Source organism: Pan paniscus, chromosome 13, assembly GCF_029289425.2.
Source record: "Pan paniscus chromosome 13, NHGRI_mPanPan1-v2.0_pri, whole genome shotgun sequence".
In the NCBI taxonomy this organism is placed as follows: Eukaryota; Metazoa; Chordata; class Mammalia; order Primates; family Hominidae; genus Pan; species Pan paniscus.
In genome coordinates this window covers 80,416,872-80,434,175 of record NC_073262.2, presented here as the reverse complement: position 1 = coordinate 80,434,175, position 17,304 = coordinate 80,416,872, and the positions used below count along the sequence as shown (strand labels likewise).

Genomic DNA, 17,304 nt, shown 5'->3' with positions numbered 1-17,304 from the left:
AAATTATCAGGAAAAGCTACCACAGTGATGAGAAAGATCATGTTTTATACTGCAATATTAGAATGTAATATCACTTGGTGATGGACACTTTTCTAAGAGTCCCATTTGCATATATATGGTGCAGAGACCATTGGGCCTAAGAATTGAATCAGATCATTAGAACTGAGCACTTGAATGACAAAAGGGAGCAAAGGAAGATGTTTGTTCCAAACACAAGCGCATGAATGATGAAAGGGAGCAAAGGAAGATGTTTGTCCCAAACACTGAGAGTAGGGATAAAAGAACTCCTCGCAAGGGCCGGAAGCAGCGCATATACTGCGAGCATAGGAACTGCTCAGGCTCCATCCAAGGATAGGGTCTATTATTGACATAGAGAGATGCTTTGGGGAAAGACCTGCAATTGTAACCCAGATAAAAAGGGAGAGATAGGGTGCCACCAAGAGGTGACAGCTGACAGCAGAGGGAGGAGACAGAACAACTAAAACCACAGCAGTCAGGGCCCATTTGTTGCAGAGGAAAACATCCTGCATACCAGCTTGAACTCAAGCTCCATCAGGACGGCACTAATTGTGTTTTATTCACTGCTGTATCTCTCCTGCCTTTTATGGTCCTTGGGACATAGTAACACTCAATAAATACTTGTTGAATGGATGAATGAATGAATGGAAAAGTGAATGAATAAATAAATCTGAAGAGCACCAATGGTTCTAGAACTCGAAGCAGTTGGTCATTAAGAAAATTTTAAAACGGTGATAATATATAATTATTTTATATATTTCATATAAATTTTACTTAATGTATGTAAATTTTATAAATTTTCCATCAAAAATATTTAAGCTTTTTTATGTTAGCAAATAAAGTTCAATTATTTAGGAATCCTATTTATGAAAATATCCAGTTCCTGCTAAAATGCTAATGTAATGTTTATATTATATTTTTGCTATTGTTATAATTATCATCATTGCTGAAAGAGGGTAGGGGTAGGCAAGAAGAAAGACAGCAAAGATGATAATATGGGCTTTGACTCATATGACTAAATATGACTGCAAGAGCTGCCCAGAGATATAGCAGGCCAAAATCCATAGTTGTTTACTTTTTTTTTTTTGAGACAGAGTCTTGCTCTTTGTCACCCAGGCTGGAATGCAGTGGCACAGTCTCAGCTTACTGCAACCTCCACCTCCTGGGTTCAAGTGATTCTCCTGCTTCAGCCTCCCAAGTAGCAGGGATTACAGGCGCACATCACCATGCCCTGCTAATTTTTGTATTTTTAGTAGAGACGGGGTTTCACCATGTTGGTCAGGTTGGTCTCGAACTCCTGACCTTGTGATCTGCCTGCCTCAGCCTCCCAAAATTCTGGGATTACAGGCATGAGCCACCATGCCTGGCCTAGCTGTTTACTTTCTAAAGGCACCAACATTCAGGCTTAATTTTTTGCTTAAAGAAAACATTGTCCTGGAATTTGGTATGCATTTCTATTGTTAGCTCACAAATATACTAAAATATGAAGTTTTTAAATTTGAGAACAAAGGGTTATTTTATCTTAAAATTATCAAGATTAATAATTTAACTGATTTACTCCAGATTTTATCATGACAGATATTAGCTAGTATCCTATTACAATGTAACTGAGATATAGTAGATCATTTTAACTATTTTAAAATGGGATTTTTCTTGATATAGACAGTAAATAAAACATTATTCTAATTGGTAGCTGATGTCTGTTATAACTGCAGCAATAACATTAAAATGTAGTGGGCTTAACATAATCCTGCACATAGACAGTGAAAAGCGTTTACTGAAATTCCAGGCTGGAGTATGTGCAATGGCAGTTTTCTAACATTGTAGCTAAATAATAGTAAATACATGCTTTGTTTTGACCAATATATATGACAAACCATGTTTACATTCAAGTATATTGTCATTCTTCCTACCTGCAGTACTTTTTTAACAAACATGATTGTAAAAAAGTTTTTTTAAGTGTGCAATGATTTGAAGTCTGGAATCAGTTATCCATGAGATTTCATGAGTTAAAGAAGGGGTCCTTAACCCAGCCCATGGACTGGTACCAGGCCATACGGCAGGAGGTGAGCAGCAGGCGTGCAAACATTACCACCTGAGCTCCGCCTCCTGTCAGATCAGCAGTGGCATTAGATTCTCATAGGAGTGCAAACCCTATTGTGAACTGCGCATGTGAGGGAACTAGGTTGCGTGCTCCTTATGAGAATCCAATGCCTGATGATATGAGGTAGAACAATTTTATTCCAAATCCATTCCCACATCCCCACCCCTCCCAGGTCCATGGAAAACTTGTCTTCCATGAAACTGGTCCCTGGCGCCAAAGAGCATGGAGACCACTGAGTTAAAGGATGGCTGAGTCCCAATGTATTGGATTATACCCGACCAGACTAGTGATCAGTGATTCAGAGCTTAAGCCAGAGTTTGGGAAGAAACTGATTCATCCAATGCTGACAAAAATCTGGAGGTCAAATTTTACATACGTAAATATGACAGACTTCAGTTGGAACCCAAGTTGCACCACATCTGGGATGCAGAAATGTCTGGGAGACAAGCTAGTTGTAGTTATTTACATGAGAGACTAACAGGCCTTCTGAGTCAAGAACTCTTCCTCATGAAAGTTAAGGCCACGGACCTCAGTGTCTAGATGATTCCAAGTTCAGCATGTAGTTTGTACCTTGGATTTATCCCTCACCTGAGCCTCCCATGGATCCATGTTCTCAGCTCAGAACGTGAGTAAACACAGAAGGCATGAGCTTTGGTATGGTTTCAGTGCATCAAATGCTCCCGATAGAATGGGTCAGTGTGCTAACAGAAGGCAGCAGCCTAATGAAGGAAGCATCACTACGGACCCGTGGCAGGGCCCCTTCCTACCTGTGTGACCGGCAGAAGCTGATGGCATTGATGGAATCAATGCAGGCTCATGGTCACATTTTAAGGCAGGTAAGGTACACCCTGAAGACTCCCAAAAATAAGTAGGAGAGATGGAGACTCTGTACTATTGGAGAATGTGATATATACACCATTAATTACTCTTAGTTTGTACCATTTGTACTCAGAGATTGTGGGGCCTAAAGGAAGATTGATTTCACATAAGATAAACCTGTAGTGAATCTTTTAATAATCATTAATGCTAGGCTGATGCCATCTTACCCTTCCTCATATCTGGTCTTCCTATTTCATACTCCTTTATGTTTTGGGATTTTCTCCCCCTATTCTAGAATGCCTTGTTAGGGAGAGTGTTGTTGTTCTGTTTTGTTCTGATAACCCTATTACTTCTGTTGGGAAAAATTTCCTTGAGGAGCATGTAGTAGTGATGGGTGGGAGAATGGGATTAGAGTGTGAAAACCTTTCTAAAAGTGTCCTTGGACTGTGCAGCCAGAATAAATAGATAAAACAACATATAATTACTCATCCAAGAATGTCAGAATTTGGGTTTATTTTTCCTGATTCTGATATATCATTTATACTTCAAGAAACAGTCTTTCTTGCAGGTTCACCTATACACAAAAAGATCACAGAACTTCCTGGAACTAATGAATTAACTATTTCAAAAGTCTGATTCAGGTTGTAGTATCAATAAATTATCCTTTATGGGTTGATTGCCCTGTGCATCTAATGAGGAAACCAGGATCTAAAAAATGGTTTTTAATCCTCATTAACATTTACTGATCTTCCATGAACTTGAAATAAGAAAGTTATATACAGAAAATTTGTGCATATTTTAGTAACTGTTTTTATCTCTGCAGCTCTGTGCTAACAGGAATAATGTATAAAGACCACATTGACAATTACATCTCCTTGAAGATGGCTGGTTTAAAGGCTTTCAATAACCTAAAGATGCCAGCTGTGATAACATAAGAAAATGAGTTTAGTACCCCAATTATATGCTCCTGTAATTTTATGGACTTTCCTTAAATTCCAATGCGGTGGACAGACCAAACAATTCTCACTATATATTGCCAGTTTACCAATTAAAATCAACTCATGGATGTTGTGGTGTTATATTGCCACCTTGTATCATCCCTTCCTTCAATTGAGAACTGCATGGGTTACGGCTGCAATCAGAGATGAACTCATTTACAGCACTGTAACTGCCTCAGTAATTAAGCACCAGTAACTCAGGTTGGGGTTTGGGTTTGGACTACCTCGTACATATTTCAAGTTTTCAGTATTAATGACTAGGCCACAAATTAATATCCTAGTAAATAAAATAAAATAAAATGAAGTACCAAGAATAGGTACTCCTTGTGGCATTTATATACTGAAATAAGAATGACTGCATCAAAAATAGGATCTTATGACCTCCTTTGCAGACTGAGCAATAGGATGTGATTTACTAGGCTTAAAAAAAATTACATTTGATAAGACACTTTAATCCATGAAATAGTGTATAATAAGAAGCTTCAGCCCTCAAGACTGCCTTTACAGCTATGCCAGTAGATGTGTCTGCCGTATGCCCTGCACTGGGGCCCCTTGCACAGCAGGCGGGTGCAGGGCTGCCCCCCTTCTCTCGGCTGGCCAAGTGCATGGAGTGCCTTTTAGTAGTTGATCCACCAGGTGGCGCTCCTTTCTCCAATTGCCACAAAGGCGCTACACGCGCTAGCCACCGCCCTGTGCAATAAATTTCCGAAGCCCTGGAAGAGCCCAATCCTTGCAGCAGCCCCTTGCAGAGGCGGAGTGCACTATGCAGACAGAGGGTAACACCATGGCATTTACCCAAACTCAGGCGACACAGAGAACGCCGAAGAGGAAGAGGGGTAGACCTGAGTCCCGCGGACAGCAGCGGGATGGCAGAGGCCGGGAGCTTACTACCCACCCCATCGGTAGGGGCACCTCCAGCTCCTCCCCCTCAGGGCGGATGACCCATAGAGGCTCCTCCACAGCCGGGGATAAAGCAGGACTTCTGGGTACCAGAAAGAGGGCAGGAGCTTTGTCTTGTTTATCTACAGTCTCAGTTCTCATGGCCTTCCTGAAATGCTACCTTCTGAAATCCCAACAGTGGCTTTCCAGTGCATCTCGGGTCATTTCTAAGGTTGTTTAAAAGATTACCTCGAAGCTATATAAAAGGAATTCATTACCTAGCCTATGCTGTCTCCTCTTCTGTGCCCGCCTTTGGAATTTAGGAAGTTGTTTTGACTTTAAATAGTATTTATGTCAAGTTTAATATCCGAGTTTTTTTTAATCGTCAGAGAAAGTTATTGAACCTTCACCAGGAAATTGACTGCAGAGGAAACAGCTGCATCAGCACCCTAAAGGGCATCTCCTGCTCACAAGCAGCAGCCGAGCCGGGCGGCTTGCACTGCTCAGGACGCATCCATAAATATGTGGAGTGCTTCGCGTTCAAATGTCCGGCTGTCTTTATGAATTGTGTCTTAATCAAATGCCACATCAGAAAAAGGATGGTTGTACTTTGTCACTCTTGAGTATTGAAGATAGTGGCGGAGGGCGGGGGAGTGGGTGCTGGGCATGAGGGGAACCAGGTCTGCAAGCCCAGGCTGGTATTCCCTCCTGCTGAGCTAAGCGGCTAGGTATTGAGGGCCCTTCAAGGACCCGCCTGACCAAAATATATCCTGTGGTGACCCTGACCTCCCCTCACATCAACTTCAGCAGCCACTATTTGTCACTTCTTTCTATTTGAAAACAAAGCGAGGACACTCTCCCCAGAAGATCACTGTGAGCATCTCCTTTCCCTGGGAGGAAGAGCGGGCCTGGAGGATTTTCTCCCACCTTCTCCCTCCCCTATGTTAGCACAGCAGAGTTCACTGCATTCCCTAAGTGTCACACGGGAAGGCGCAGGAAGTCTGAACTTGAGGCAGTGAAACAAAGGAGGGCTCATTTTGTTTCAGAGCGCTAGGAACAAAGCGGCGACAAGTCCTGAAGGTCCAGTGGAGAGCAACAGTGTGGCCCAGTGAGATCCCTGACTCCTGAACTGTGAAGGGAACTGGAGAGGTTAAAGTCATCAGAACCTTCCAGAACACCAGCACATCTGGGACTGTATCACTTTATCTTCTTTTTAGTTTTCCTCTAATTAGATCCATTGATAACTCTAGCTGTGACGCCAGGAAATGAAGAACACGTAGTGCCTCACTTCAGTGAGAGGGGCTTGGGTTAGCCATCACAATGGGTGGCCTTCCCTCTACTGTTCGTTCAGTGTGCACAGAGCTACGACCTCCTGGCTGTTGGGCTTCTGTAGCCCTCAATCTCCAGTTGCACACTTCGGCTATCATTGTACAGTCATCATGGGGTCCTCATCACTGCCCGCCCCCACATGCAGTCCTGTCCATTCTGCCTTCCAAACATCTCCTGCTCCTGTCCATCCTCACAGCCCTCACTAGTTCAGATCCTCATTCTCCTTCAGGCAGGCCATTATTGTACACTGCTTTCCTAGCTGGGTTCCTGCCTCCTGCTGTTGACCCTGTCCGAGATCCATCCTGTGCACAGCTAACAGATGAACAGATGAACTCTTCTGTTGGTGTAGGTTCCAGCTCACAAAGTTTAGTATCTTCTAGAAGCCTCTAGATTCTTTCAGTTCGAATTATTTAATTGGACATTAAAAGTATTCCAAACTCTAACTTTCAGCTCACTTTTCCAGCCTGTTTCCCATGCTCCCACTGAGCTATCCTTAACCAAATAGTTCTACTTGGTGTTTTCTGCCCATTCCCTGTCCTTTTATATGTTTGCACCCATCCTTCTCCCTATCTGTATATATAAATCGCTAACAATCTATCTGACCCTTCTCAACTGCCCCTTTCTCCATGAAGTTATTCCTGCTGTCCTTCAGTCAAAAGTGACCTTCTCATTTGCCTTTCTTCCTACCATATCCATCACTTTCTACCTTGCAATATAAATCTTGGTGCACCTGTCTACTCAAATGATTAAAGCAGTTGCATTTTTAGGAGAGAATCCTTGACTTACTCATTTGGTAACCCTTGTATCACCTAAAGCCATGCCTTGCACCTGGGTGCTGGAGAAATTTCTACCTTGTGACCAAATTCCTTGAAATGTTTGCCATTTTTATGGCAAAAGAACTTATAATGCTTGGGTGGAATTTTGAAGCAGGGACCTATGACGATGGAAATTTCTGACAATTTCACCCCAACCCTTGCTTTATGCTGTTTGAAACCCCTTGTTTTTATGTTCCTGGTTGTTGTCCTGTGCACCCTAAACTATATGAAAATAAAGGGATTCGTTTTCTTTGTTTAGGATAGGTACTCCTATCCTCTTTGGAGTGTGCTGTAATGATAGTATCTCTCTTCCCCGCTGGAGGCAAAAGCCCCTTGCCTTTAACTCCTAGTTGATTCAGCAATCTCTTTACTACTAAATACGTTTCTTCATTCATGTATCCTGCTACCACCACCCTGCTGACTAAATTTTTTTAAACCTATTTTTTTGACCTTCAAAACACCTAATACTTCGTTATTTGTATTTGTATTTACTATTTTATATAGTTCTATATTCTGTCTTTCCTGTTTTTGAAATCATGCTCTGGTTTGGCTGTTCTTCCTATTTTTTCTCATTTGGAAATGGATTCATCCAAAATCTTTTAAGTGTTTGTGAATCATAATTCTCTTGGTCTCAAGACACCCCATGAAATAGGAAGTTAGGAGACAATGTCTGGCTGAAGGGTTTTCTGCAGTCTCTGTAGCCAGATCTGCCCTTTTAACAGTCTTTGTTAAGACCATGGACACAGTAAGACAAGAGCAAGCAAGTGTATAAAAAGACAAAGTAGCCACCAGACCTTTTCAATTTCTAGGCTCCAGGTTTCCTCATCTGCAAAACAAAGCCATCTCTAGCTAAAAAATGCTATAATTTTATGAACCTATAAAATTTATCTCTAGGAAGAAAGGGGAAAATAAAACATAAAACAACATAAATGTTGACAAAACATTTAGGGGTTTTTATGATTTTTGCATACTCAAATTTTTTAATTCAAGCTCTGTTCAAGATAGCTCAGCTTGATTTAATTACATATAAGTAATTTCCAAAGCCCCCATGACTATATTATATTTGAAAGGTAATATAATATAATAATACTCATGAGGAAGACGTGTGATTACGTGGGTAAAACAAGAGTCTCAATCTCATCAGTATAAAAACTATACACTAATGCTACCTATAAATGTTTAAATAAGAAAAATGTCTTAAGTACTAAGAAATTGCAGTGTATAAAAACAGGTACATTTTGAGGCTCACAAAGTCTTGGTGAGGGCAGGGTTAGCATATCTCCATTTTATGTAGAAGGCAACTAAGGATCAGAGAACCAGCAAGAAAAATGGAACCCCTCTGCTTTGGTTTTTCTTCTGCAATGTTTTGTCTGTTCTTGAAGACAATGCTGTTCTTCAAGTGGCGGAGTAGGAAAATGGAAGCAATGTCATGGAGTTTCATTTTTAAGTCATTTCTTTTGATTCAGCTATTAATCTTGGAATCTTGGTGGCATTTTGACATTTTGGGGGTCAAATAAGCATGAATGGTAATGACGTCTGAGAAAGACAGAATTGTTGGCTGAACTCAACATATTGACTTTTAGTAAGACTGTTTATGGTACTCTTTGGGCCATTAATACGTAATGTTGTTTTATTAGAAACTTCTTTTTGTATTGTGGTTGTACTATCCATGTGACTTTTTGCCCTGGGGTTTTAGATTACTTGGGAACCTAAGGAAATTGGAAACAGAAACATTATGGAGACATTGCATCATTCTTAGCAAGAGAGTATATGGTTCATTATTCTGACATCTCGCCTGTCTTCCTTACAGTCTGATTGGCTATCTAGCTGTATCAAAATCTCTTGACATCTGGAAAGCTCAAAGGAAAAACAGCAGTCCCACTCTATTATCCTGTGCGCTCCAGGCCTGCCAAGTACCTTGTACGAAAGATAACAAGGATATGAGATTGCAAACATCAGTTTCATGATAAAGCACTTGTCAGGTGATAAAGTCTTATGTTTAAGGCATGAGCACTTATGAACTAGAGACTATTTGGGGGAATATGAAGTGAAGAATGTGAGACTGGGCTTGCATTTTTTAATAATATTTCCTATAGTGATACTTGATATTGGGAACATCATGGATGGTAATCTGCAAATCTGAAATGTGATGATTTTAACATAAAACTCTCAAGGTAAAATTTTAAAGATTTTTCAGAAATTTTAGCTATTCTGAATTAGCTCCTGATACTGTTTCCATTTGTGTGTGCGTGTGTGTGTGTGTGTGTGTGTGTATGCACGTGCTTCAACTTAACGGGATAGTCATATGATTTGGAGTTTCAACTCTGGCTTTACAAAAGGATCTCATGGCAATTCATTGTCTCCAAAGAGAGAAGCAAATGGAAAATCCCTGAGAAAACAGGGTCTGAGATGAAGCACTTTGGCCACTGGGTGCCATTCTTGCTCCACGTAAGGATTTGCTGAGCCACATTTCTAGGAAAATGGTTAAAACCCCAAAGACAGTAATTTAAAAGTAATATCGAGATATAATAATGTTTGTGTGTACGCATGACCTGGAATATGTTAGTGACATGGACAGCTTATTCATTTGCCCAGGCACGAGGTGGAGGGACTGGGGGACTCTCCCCTTTGGTTTAGCCTTAAGAACAAAGCCTGGGTAAGGCCCTTGTGCTTGCTGTATCCCAGTGAGGCAGCCGGCGGGTGGCCAAGGAGGCACCGTGGAGGTCTGGGGATTGTTGATGAGGTGGTGCAGTAGGCATCTGGAGGTCAGCAGGTCAGATGCTACATTAATTCTTTTTATTGTGGTGTGTAATTGCAGCATGCATGCAGCCAGGAGACTTGAGCCTCGCTGTCTGTGTGCCTGCACTCTATCCCTTCAATGCATTCATTTCCTTGCCAGAGCTGATAGAGCCATCAGGCACTCCTTCTCTTCCTTTTCCCCAGAATACTGCATGTTGGTGAAATGGTAGCTCTGTTGAGGTGCTTTTTGCTTCCCTAGAAGCAATTCATAATGTTCACAAAGACACCACCTTAGCCAGATATCAGAACATCTACAGTCAATACACAACATCTGTGCAGGATTTTTCTGTCTTTGGATTTGATAGCCACAGAGAATGTTCTTTGAATATTCTTTTTTTTTTTTTTTTTTTTTTGAGATGGAGTCTTGCACTCTCACCCAGGCTGGAGTGCAGTGGCGCCATCTCGGCTCACTGCAAGCTCCGCATCCCGGGTTCATGCCATTCTCCTGCCTCAGCCTCCCGAGTAGCTGGGACTACAGGCGCCTGCCACCATGCCTGGCTAATTTTTTTTTTTTTTTTAGTAGAGATGGGGTTTCACCGTGTTAGCCAGGATGGTCTCGATCTCCTGACCTTGTGATCCACCCACCTCGGCCTCCGAAAGTGCTGGGATTACAGGCGTGAGCCACCGTGCCTGGCCTCCACAGAGAATATTCTAAGATTGTCATGTAATTCAGGATGATGTTTCCATCCGGGGCCTAAAGCATTTCATTGAGACTAAAAGGAATTAGGCTGTGAACAAGTCAGAATTTTAATAAAAACTGCAAGTCTGTTACAATCCCACTGTAACAGAAAACTCTAGAATCGTTTCTATAAGACCACATGGTAGAAGGGATCTAAGTTCAAAACAGATTTCACCTCATCCCCCCAGGCTGGGGGCCCCAGCATCTGGCCTCACACTGGCTCTGAAAGCCTTCCCAGAGCAGCATCCACAGGTACTTCTTTACACTCACTATAATCAAATCCACACCCACGAAAGGTGAGAATCTGAGAAGGGCTGGTAAGAACTTACAGCGAGGCTCTGTTCAACCTATCCAGGGATAAGAGGCTTAAATACTGTTCTGTTGTTAAGCACCTACAGGTGGACGGACTTTAAAATACATTTCCTGGGCTTTCTGTAGGATAACATGATACCAATCATTATACATTTTCAAATATTGCTGTTCACTAAGACAAATGCTATGATAACCACAGCATTTTTGCTGATTCTAAGTGCTTTCATAGCTCTTATTTCATTGAATGTTAACAGCAAGCCTCTGAAGGAGGCATCAGCGGCTCTATCCCATTTAAGGATCAGGCAGCTAAGAGAGATGTTACACTGCCAGTTTGGAGACCTTGGTTCATGCTGCTGAGGCCCTTTTCTTGGGCCCCAGTATATGCTCAGTCTACTCCGTGTGACAGTCATCTGGAAAATAAACATTTACTGAACATTTTACCAGCTGCCAGGCCAGTTTTTGGTGCCTTACCTGTATTAATTTATTTAGTCTTCACAAAAACCCTACTATTATTTTTCTTATTTTACAGATGATAAAACTGAGGTACAAAGAGAAATGCCCAGGTAACTACATTGCACACATTAAGAAATTGAGATATGGGTGAGCATGCTGAATTTGTAAGATCCTTTTTGAAATGTCATGGAATGCGTTTTGTTTGAGATTCTTCTGGTCTTGGCTTGACCCTCCTTATCGTCTGATTGTGAGCCCTTGAATAATCTTGGTTTACTTTCTTGATAGATGGGTTCAGGTTTCAACAGACCTTGCTAAGAATGTTTTGGTTTGTTTATGTGTTCATTTGTTTGTTTTAAGGTTACATAGTTTGAAAAGTAATCCAGCCCCATTGCTTGAGCAGGTATGATTCCTTAACCTTCAACATTCTAGAATATCAACTTCAAGGGACATGTTTGTGGGCGCTAACAGCACCTATTTTCTCCAAAGGGCAAATTTCAAACAATTCCTATGCTGAGTGATCCCATTCCTCTTGCTACTAGGTTCATTTTCCTAACACATACTATAATTCACCTCTGGCCTTCCTGGAGATGGAGACGAGTTCTGTGAAAACCAAGCTTTGTGATTTCTGTGGGAACAGGTGGCCGTCCTCAACACTTGGGCTTAAGTTTGTCAAACAACTCCGTAAACCACTGAAGCTGGCTTTTGAGGAAAACCACTTTTTACTCTTCCCCTGACCACCAACAGAAAAGATTTAGAATTCAGAAATGAACGAGAAGAGAGTGAGAGGCTTTCTGTGATGACATTGCTCCAATATGAATTTAAAGGGAATTTCTTTCCCTTTAAAACCATGAAGAAATTTATGCTTCTGCCTGAAATATCTTTTAAACCATCAGTGGTCTTCTTGAAAACAGCTTTACTCCGGTTCTCTGAGGAGTTGTGTGTGAGGGCAAAAGCTGGTTATTTTGATAACCCCTGAAAGACCAGGGGCCCACTATTCTAGTGTTAGCAGTGGCCCTGTCTGACCTGGGGTGCAAACAAGCTTCTCTCCCAACAGGAGCTCTTTCTCTTATTGTGTGGTAAATTCATTAGTGGGAAGGCAGGGTTGAAATGGCCCCAAGGTCCCAGATGTAAAATCTCCTTCCTCTATATAGTATGTAAAAGCCCAAAGTCTTCCTAGGAAGTGTTACAAATGAGAGCATAGTGCACACCAAAAGGAAACCCTGCCCCACAGAATGGGCTCCTGCAAAACCATCTGCTACCCTCAGAGCCACTTGGTGATTCCTGGGGCTGGCTGCTGTGACTCTCCACTAAGCACCCAGGTGGCCCCTTGGGCCAAATATGAAAAAGCCTCACATTGCACATGGAGCCCTTGGGTACTCACTGCAGACTGGCTTGCTCTACAAAGGGGTAAAAGTGGCCTCTGGCAGAGCCTGGGTTTCTCATCTTTCAGCAACCCCTTCTAGAAGGGAACTATGGAGTCCCAAGTTCCAGTTTGGAAAATATCAGGGACATTTTCTGATTGGTCCGCTTGGCCCACTTGGTTCCCCTGTCCATCCCTGGACCAGTCAACTGTGATGAGGAGTGTGTGCTTAGAAAAGTGTGTCAGTTGGAAAAATCAAATCCAGGTGGAAACATGGGGTCGCAGCAGAAGGAGGGCCAGTTCTAGAAAGGAAAGAGGTACCTGGTGGATGGTATCATAGCTGTCCTTCACAGTACATGCAGGTAACTTTTGCATGACCCCATGCCCTCTTTTATGGCAGGCATTTCCTGGGATACAGGCAAGATGCTCACAAGAGCCTCTTCGTAATGTCTAGAAACTGGGTGACACCCACAAGTGATCGCTCTGTCTGCTGAAGTGGTTCCACAAGTGATGTTGGCTATATAGCATTATTGAAAAGAATGTTCTACTATGTCCTTAAAGCATTTCTATTTCCACAACTAAGTAGAATCAGGGGTGACCCCACTGATGCTCACCCTGATTTGGCTCTCAAACTTACCCAAATATTATAAGGCAAATAAATATAACTTCCAGGGACATGCCAATTAAATTGGTCCAGGAACTCTTCACTAATGACTAGCCCATCAGGTCATCTCAGATCAGCCTCTTTCTCTTGTATTTGAACACTGTAGTCTCTGATATATAGAAAAGCCCCCTGCAACTGGATCAACCAATAACCCACAGATTTCTTCTAGTCATTTCTTCATGAATTTATTGGGACCTGCTGGAGAATTAAGGAGATCAGACAGGCCAAGCCTCCCTAGATCTGATATTTGAAACTCATAGTAAAATAGCTCAATTCCTAATCTACTTCCTGGCCTCATTAGAATTCAATTAGTAGAAGGACATTCCTTCCTAGAGGCTCGTTGGCAGATTTGTGTGTGAACAGTTAACCCGGTGTTAGCAAAAGCAGTTACTTGTATCCAAACAGCTCTCTCCAGCTGCAAAGATGAACCCCAAGGCTGTTTAGACAGGACTGTGCTTATCCTCCCACCAGGATGCAAATATTTTAAGTGGACAGAGTGAGATAAAATGCAGCCAATGCTGCCCCTGACACTGACCGCATACTGTGCCTGCTGGATTTTTGGACTTGAAGGTCAGGGGAGGAAGGTGAAGGAAGGGACGCTGGAGACAAGGAAGCAAAGAAAATCCTCCATGACTTTGTTGAAAATTATTTTCCAAATAAACAAGCTTGAGCTTTAAAATGTATGAACACAAATTCTACCAAAGTATGTGGAAATACCCATATATTTCTTGAACAGGAAGAACTGCTCATCAGACCATAAAAAGCAGGAGATCTGAGGGTAGGACAACCTTGAGTTTTTTTGTTTTTTGTTTTTGCATTTTTTTGTCTGCAGTATTTTCTGCAATGTTCTTCAGATGCCTGAATGTAGACTCAGGGAGATTTATTTTTCTTCTGACAGGGTATGTTGTAGTTGTCACTCAGCCTTGAAATAGTCTTTCCCTCCAGTGGACCATCAGGCCAGTAATATATTTGCGTAGCTCTTCCCAACTGTCACTCCTCTGCCAGCATTGCACAGTATGCCTAGCCAGCCAATGGCAGGCTTTGAAGCTGCTGCCTTTAAGGAACTTGTTTTCAAAATATTCGCAGTCACCCAGCAACAGGAAAAGGCATTTCATTGGCTCTCTCACTGTCAGCTGGAAAGGAGGATGATCCAGATGGGCCTCAGCTGTGAAGATCAAGATTAGACATGGGGGCGGGGCAGATGTTTGGACACAGAAGCCTCTCAGTGGCAAATGTGGTATTTTATAAGTATCAGATGAAGCAATGCTTTCATCCATAAAAATCAAATGTAAAAAATGTGACACCACACCAGGGCAGGTAGTTTTCATCTGCAGTGTCATAGGATGCATACAAGATAGATGTTGGCCCCCCCAATCTTATCTGCCTGATAAAGGGAAGTGCTGCTGAGGGATGGGGAGGGCCTCTGTGGAAAGTGAATTAGGGCTTTTGGTGTGGAAGCAAGCCTCTCTCTGCTAGGACTAACATGCCATATAGGGTGGGTATTCTAAATGCAAAGCAAGTCCCCAAAGTTACTCTATCACTAACTGATCCTGTGAATTATCTTGCCCTTAAAAAGTTCGTCATTCTGCTTGACTCTTCAGGCTGATTTTTCTTCCTCAGAAAAAAGCAAAGGAGAGAACCAAGGAACTAGTCAGGGTTGCCTGGGCCTTGAATAACAGGCTGCGGTGCCACCTGTCTACTCTAATTTCTCCTTCATGTGGACCTGGGCTATTCATAGGGGAAAATAAGGTTTTCCTCTTTCTGGTTTTACTCTTTTGTTGTTACTATAACACAGAAAATTAATATTGATGGAATGTATATGTGAATCAAAGCAACTAGGGAATGCTCTGAAAAGAACATGTCATAAAACAGACAAGAAAAAATAAATGATTAAATTACTGACATTCGGTCCTAGCTGAGGATCTGCCCTCTCAGGACTTCAGGCTACATGTTGGAAAGGCATTCACTTTCAATGACAACAAACAGTTAAACTCCAAATGCTTCAATGCCAGGAATCCATACATTAGTTGTCATTAGTTGTGGACTTGAGCCTAATTCAGGGCAAACAGTTTGATTTGTAAGAGCTCACTGAGTATACATTCTTCACTGCCGTTCACCTGGGCATCTGCTCTTTCCCAGTTCAGAGCAGCAAAATGGAGGGAAGGTGCTTTTTGCTTTTCCAGAGAGCTAGACAGATTGGAAATTAACTATAACTAACAGTTATGATAATCAACAATGGGCAAACATATTAACTTAGATTGAATACTATTTACATGCATGTTAATTCTGCAGACTCGCATTAACAAATTAGTGAGTGAATATCATTCCTGTGAACCTCTAATGGGTATAAATAATGATACAGTCAGATTTGCCTTAGTTAGACTCTAAGCTACTTGAAAATTGCTATTATCTCCGGTGACTAACAAAATGCCTGACACATAGTAGGCACTCAATAAAACATTTGTTGAATGACTAAAGCAATACATTGATGACTGAATTAATGAATTGATAAATAAACCCGAACTTGCAAATCTACCTGAGCTTCACAGATGATAAGCCTTGGAAAGCTGTGAAACATTTCGATCTTTTACATGTTTGGGTATATGCGTCTAATGGAAAGTAAATTCAGGAGACCTGAGTTATAATCTTGTTTATTCACAACTCTACGAGACAAATGTTATTATTACCTCATTTTATGGATGAAAAGACTGAAGCCTAAGGAGGGAAAATAAGTCACTGAAGGTCACAGAATTAGTAATCACAGTATAAGATTTAAATCCAGGTCTAATCCAAAGCTCATGTTGTTACCATTATAAGAGTCTACCCTGACACCTACATATTTTTTGAGTAATGAAAGAAGAATCCAGGGAGCAGGACAGGCCACATTTCACCACAGCATTAACCCTTCTTCTGTTTCAAAGCCCAGAGTAGAATATTGAAGAGAATATGCGTATAAAATTCAGATACTATTTTGGAGATGATATGAAATACACTGAGAGTCACGATGCAGGCCGGATGAAAAACCTGAGCTCTCAACAGGTCACTGATCTCAGGTTGGAGTTTTTCACATTCTGTTTCTCGTGGTGAGCGCTGCAGAGGTGGGGAACTGGCTCATCTGGCTCTGGTTTGGCCATCACCATCACTAGACATGGGTTCAAGTCCCAGCTCTGTCTCACGTCCCACTGTGGCCAACACCTTAACCCCTTTGGGCTTCCCTTTCCACAGTCACAAAAATGAGAACAGAAGAATCACCTCAAGGGGTTGTGTCAGGATTAAATAAGATGGAAATATGAAAAAACCTCTATGTATCCTAGCACATTGTAGATGCTCAATAAATATTAAGTGCCTGTTTCTCCTGTACTCTTAAATAAGATGAATCTCATTTGTTTAGAATATTATAAAATGAGTCTATAAAGTCATCTCATTTTTCTCTTTGGTCTTGCTTAATCAGTAAATTTTTGTTTCTTATTTAAAGAGGAGGAGAAATGGGTTTTCTCTTCTAGTAAAACTCTAGAAAATCTCAGACACAAGGAACAAATTTAAAGCTAGAAATCTGCATTAGACACAGCTTTCTGAGGCTCCACCTCCCAGGCTTCTTCCCCAGCTCCCACTTCCCAGGGAAACTGCACTAATGATATGGACATTTCTGGGGCTTCCAGGACCTGCCAGCTCAATGGGAGAAAGGCTTTCATAAATTGTAGATAAAGTCTTGGAATGTTTACCTACAACAGAGGTTCTCATCATTTTTTGTGAGGAAGTGATATTAGTCATTTACGTAAAGTTGGTATAGTGGCAGGTGTAGGTTTTCAGGAAAGGTTCTGGGTGGAGCAGGCAGCCTGTCCCTTCCTGCTGAAAATGACAACCACCAAGGAGAAGGAAGTGTGATAGGAAATAAGTCCATGAACAGGCAAATCCACATATCAGCTAAAACTCCAATATCAGTGAGTAGATCCAGATCTGACCCCAGGAAAAGCTTCTTTCTCAGACACATCAGAGCTTTGGAGAGCTTTTTTTTTTTTCTTACTCACTATGACTCTATGCATTAGAAAGGGGATAATTGGGATGCATAAGTGAG

At 41.6% G+C, this 17,304-nt stretch overlaps 1 protein-coding gene across 1 annotated transcript in view; it reads left to right on the top strand.

Moving 5' to 3' along the window:
• LOC100982736 (dual 3',5'-cyclic-AMP and -GMP phosphodiesterase 11A) overlaps positions 1-17,304 on the top strand; it is a 275,174-nt gene that overhangs the window by 130,125 nt on the left and 127,745 nt on the right. The window lies entirely within an intron of this gene.